The sequence below is a fragment of the Alnus glutinosa genome, chromosome 12 (assembly GCF_958979055.1).
Source record: "Alnus glutinosa chromosome 12, dhAlnGlut1.1, whole genome shotgun sequence".
NCBI classification, from domain to species: Eukaryota; Viridiplantae; Streptophyta; class Magnoliopsida; order Fagales; family Betulaceae; genus Alnus; species Alnus glutinosa.
In genome coordinates, this window is record NC_084897.1 from 21,505,059 (window position 1) to 21,511,058 (window position 6,000).

Consider the following 6,000-nt stretch of genomic DNA (forward strand, 5'->3'; position numbering starts at 1 on the left):
GTCGTCGGGGGAAGATTTTTTTCTCGACTTCAGAGAGCGATCGATCGAGAGTGCCATCAAATTTTGACTGGTTTTTAGTGAAACCAGGACGCAGCTTGGCTAGCTGTCAACTACTTTTCCTTGCTTGCAATGGCCGGGTATCATTCTCGATCTCCATCTTTTCGATTCCTACTTAAGATAAAAGTCAAAAATTTAGGCTAGAAATCCTTCTGTATTAGTAAAAATGCTTCATATACAACAATTCCGTAATTTCACTCACATGGAGTGTGACTCATGTGAGTGAGATCTACCACACGAATCTCATTCCATGTGAGTAAAGTTGTGTAATTATTGTGCAATAATCATATCTCTTGGATTGATGCATAAGTCATCTAGCGATTGATGTTCTTATTTATTGGGGAGAACTTCACTTATAATCTCTTATCTTTTATCACTTTTGTAAAAAGGTATTGAGACTTTAAAAAGTGTTAATTTAGGGTATTCATCTTTTAATTTTTTTCAATTTTAATCCTCCGTTTGAATTTTTCCAAAAAATTCTGTAAACATTTTTAAAATACCCCTCCTTTTTTTAGGGAAAAAAATAAAGAGAAAAAAAATTGTTAGGATTTAAGTGTTGATAAGAATTTAACGGGATTTGTAAAAATACCAGTGCCTGAATCTTTAAAAAAAATTAATTTTTTTTAAAAAAAAATAAACACTGGTATTTTGCAAATTTTGATATGATTAAACTGAAAATTCTAACAGATGATTAAAATTGAAAAAAATTGAAAAATGGATAACCTAAATTAAAACTTTCTAAAGTTTGAATACCTTTTTACAAAAGTGATGAACTATCGGTAGTTATAAGTGAAGTTTTTCCTATTTATTAAAAAAAAGCATAAAAATATATATCAACGATGTAACCTTTCTAAGATGATATTCAAAACTAAATTAAATTTTTTTAAAGTTCTTCCTAAAGCAAGCATAAAAAAATACCCATGTCTGAATCTTTAAAAAAATTTATAATTTTTTATAAAAAAAATAAACACAATGGTATTTTGGGAATTTTAATATGATTAAACTAAAAATTTTAACATATGGTTGAAATTGAAAAAAATTGAAAAATGGATCATCGAAATTAAAATTTTTTAAAGTTTGGGTACCTTTTTGTAAAAATGATGAAAGATCGGTAATTATAAGTAAAGTTTTTCCTATTTTTTAAAAAGCAAGCATAAAAAAAAAAATATATCAATGATGTAACCTTTCTAAGATGATATTCAAAACTAACTTAAATATATAGTTTTTAGGGGAAACTTTACGTAACCTCATGAAATTCCATCGCATTTGTAATTACTCTTTAAACTTAAAAGACTCTTAATTGAATGTATCCATCTTTCAATATTTTTTTTTTCCAATTTCACCCCTAACGGAGGGCATCAAAATTACCAAAATACCCCATTTTTAAGGGGAAAAAAAAGAAAGAGAAAAAAATTGCAAAGATTCGGGCAATTTGTCGGGATTTAACGAAATTTATAAAAATACTCACATCTGAATTTTTAAATTTATATATATTTATATTTAAAAATAGGTATTTTAGAATTTTGACAAGATGTAACAAGAAAATATAACAGAAGGAAGACATTGCACAAAATTGGAAGTTGGATACACTAATATAAATTGAGAACTTTTTTAAGTTTGTGAGGTAATTTCAAAAGACGACTTAAGTGAAGCTTTTCCTAACTTTTACTCTAATTTCCTTATAAACGTTTTTATATGTGACAGCATTTCAATGGTGAAAAACTATTATGCAATAAAATTCGACAGGTTAATTTAATTGTTTAATAGCTAACGTGATCCATGCCACAAAAAATGTCATGGGAATTTGTAAAGCTTGTAATAAACGTTATAATACTGTCAACAACAATCAGTCTCAAGAAAAGAGTTTGTCACGGGCCTTCCTCCTTTATCTTTTTTGGTATGATAAAAGGTAAAAAAACATCTTTTTTTTTTCTTTTACTTTTATTAGAAAGATAAAAGAGGGAGTGCCAGCCACAAACTTTTTTTTTTTAATTAAAAAAAAAAAAAGAAGAAAAGAAAAGAGAGAGAGTTTGTCTCCGGCCCTTCCTCCTTTATCTTTTTTGTTATGGTAAAAGGTAAAAAATGTGGTAGTTCTTTTCCCCTAACCATCACTCGATCTTTTTTATGAGTACTGCTACATATTATCCCCTTATTCTCCTTTTATCCTCCCAAAATTGATATGACTCTTGAAAGAGTAATGCTATACATCATCCTCTTGTCCTCCCAAAATTGATGTGGCTCTTAAAATCACCATTGGATCAAAATCCAAGAGTGATATATCACCATTGAATTTATGATAGATCATTATTGCCACATTAATTTTGGGGGACAAAAGGGTGATATGTAACATTGCTCCTTTTTTATTCCTAATTAAGATAAAAGTCTAAAATTTGGGCCAGAAATCCTTCTGGATTAATGCATAAGTCACCATTGAATTTATGATAGATCATTATTGCCACATCAATTTTGGGGGACAAAAGGGTGATATGTAACATTGCTCCTTTTTTATTCCTAATTAAGATAAAAGTCTAAAATTTGGGCCAGAAATCCTTCTGGATTAATGCATAAGTCATCTAGTTATCGATGTTTTTATTTATTAGAGAGAATTTAATTTATAATTTCTTATCTTTTATCATTTCTATCAAAACGGTACTCAAACTTTGAGAAATGTCAATTTAGGGTATCCATATATATATTTTTTTTCAATTTCAACTCTCTATTTGAATTTTCCTATAAATTCTGTCAAAATTTTGAAAATACCCCTCATATTTTTAGAAAAAAAAAAAAAAATTGTTAGGATTTAGGTGTTGATAAGAATTTAACGGGATTTGCAAAAATACTCGTGCCTGAATTTTTTTTAAAAATTATTTATTTTTTAAAAAATAAACAAAATGGTATTTTGTGAATTTTGATATGATTAAACTAAAAATTTTAACAGAGAGTTGATGTAACGACCCTCTCCCAATAACACAATATTGTCCACTATTGGCTCCTCCAAACTAGACTTTCCAGTAAGTCACTCATCTTGATACTACTATCGCAGAGGCACGCTTAATTGCGGAGTTTTGATAAGTTTATAGTCATTACGGCTTTAAAACGCGTTGTGTCAAAAATGGTAGGTTTATACATATAAGCACATTCTCATTTTCAGGCGATGTGAGACATCACAATCACCCCTTCTTGGGACCCAACTTCCTTGCAGGCGACCATCATGGGCTTGTGCATGCTCTTCTCATCTCAAGTTGGGCAATGGCTCTGATATCATTTGTAACAACATACCTCCAATGACACAATATTGTCCACTTTTGACTTCCCCAAACCAGACTTCTCAAGAGGTCACCCATCCTGGTACTACTCTCACAGAAGCACGTTTAACTGCGGACTTCTGATAGGTTCATGGCCATTACGGATTTAAAATGCGTTGTGTCAAGAAGGGTACGTTTATACATATAAGCATATCCCTATTCCCAGGCGATGTGAGACGTCACAGTTGAAATTAAAAAAAAAATTGAAAGATTGATAACCTAAATTAAAACTTTTTAAAGTTTTTGTACCTTCTTGCAAAAGTGATGAAAGATTATTACTTATAAATTAAGTTTTTCCTATTTATTAAAAAGCAAGCATAAAAAAATATATATATCAATGATGTAACCTTTTTAAGATGATATTCAAAACTAACTTAAATATATAGTTTTTATGGGAAACTTTACGTAATCCCTTGAATTTTCATCACATCTGTAATTACTTTTTAAACTAAAAATCTCTTAATTTAGTGCATCAATTTTTCAATTTTTTTCCCAATTTCACCCCTAGTGGAGGGTATCAAAATTACCAAAATACCCCACTTTTAAGGGGAAAAAAAGGAGAAAAAAATTGCAAATACCCGGGCTTTTGTTAGGATTTAACAAAAATTAAAAAAATACCCACGCCTGAATTTTTAATTTATATTTAAAAATTAGTATTTTAGAATTTTGACAAGATTTAACGGAAAAATCTAACAAAATGATGACATTGCACAAAATTAGAAGTTGGATACACTAATATAAATTGAGAGCTTTTTTAAGTTTGTGAAGTAATTCCAAAAGCAATGACAATTCATGGGAGTTAAGTGAAGTTTTTCCTAACTTTTACTATAATTTCCTTATAAACATCTATATATGTGACAACATTTCAATGGTGAAAAATTATTATGCAACAAAATTCGACAGGTTAATTTAATTGTTTAGTTAATGTGATAAGTACCACATAAAATGTCACGTGAATTTGTAAAAAGCTTGAAATAAACGTTATAATATTGTTAACAACAATCGGTCTCAAGAAAACAATTTGTCACGGGCCTTTCCTCCTTTATCTTTTTTGGTATGATAAAAGGTAAAAATACCTTTTTTTCTTTCTTTTATTTTTATTAGAAAAATAAAGGAGGAAGGGGCCACAAACTATTTTTTTGTTTTTATTAGAAAAAAAAAAAGAAGAAGAAGAAGAAAAAAAAAAAGGAGAGAGAGAGAGAGAGAGAGAGAGAGAGTTTGTCGCCATCCCTTCCTCCTTTATCTTGTTTGGTATGGTAAAAGGTATAAAACGTGGTAGTTCTTTTCCCCTAACCATCACTCGGTCTTTAGATGTAGATGAGATTCGATCTGTCATATCTTTTGTACAATAATATGATATTTTATTCCCTAAAAAAAAAAAAAAAAGATATTTTATCAACTAAACTAAATTAACTAATTGACTTATACGTTTAAAAAAAAAAAAAAATTAAAAAAAGAAGAAGAAGAAGCAGATATTTTATCAACTAAACTAATTGACTACGTACCATTATTCCTTCATACAAGATATCCAGGAAGGCTCTTTAAAGATTCCCGAAACAAATTCATTTTCTAAAGGCAATAATTTAACGATTTGAATTTCCAAATAAATAAGAATTAAAATTGGGTTACTAACTTACTACGATAATTTATCGGTAAAACTCTAGTTGAGTTTCTTCTGGTATAAAAAAAGAAAAAAGAAAAAAATTACTTAACCTCCTTAAACTTTTATCACATTTGCAATTATCCTATAAATTTAAAAAACTTTCAATTTAGTGTATCCATTTTTCAATTTTTTTTAATTTCACCTCTCCTTTAAGATTTAAGAAAAATTCTAAAGAGGTGTGTGAAAATTTCCAAAATACCCCACATTTTCTAAGAAAAAAAATAGAAGAAAATGTAAAGATTCAAGTGTTCGTTAGATTTAACGGAATTTTTAAAAATACCCACATCTGCATCTTTGTTTATTTATTTATTTTTAAAAAATGGTATATTTTGAAAAAAAATCTAACGGATGAGTGACATTGTAAAAAATTGAAAGTTTGATACACTAAATTGAGAGTTTTTTAAGTTTGAAGGGGTAATTGCAAAAGTGACAATAATTCAAGGGAGTTAAATGAAGTATTAAAAAAAGAATAAATAGAAAAAAAAAAAAAGAAAAAAAAAGTAATATTATATTCTACATCTCATTTCCACACTACCACATCAAACCAATAGAATAGGCCGGTGTGAAATGAGGTGTAGTATATATATATATATATATATATATCATTTCTCGGAAAAAAAAACTACCGAAGATAATGGAGCCTTAGTACAAATAAGGTTCATATTTGACCAAACTTTGGTACTTGGTACACAAAAAAAAAAAAAAAATAAATAAATAAAATAAAAAAGGATATATTTTATTGAAGAATTGCCAGCACATGAAAATTAACAAAGGGATAAGTCCAGTGCCACTTGTTGGGTTAATAAATGAATGTTGAATTTTTACCTGAATTTGGCTGATCTCCAACTTTCTTTCTTGACTTTATCTTTGGTGGTTGATGATTAGGCACTAGGCAGTCAAATGTTTATCGATATGGTTGAATGAAGCACTTGCTTGCTTAACATATACTTCATTATAAGAAAGTCGCCTTCCATT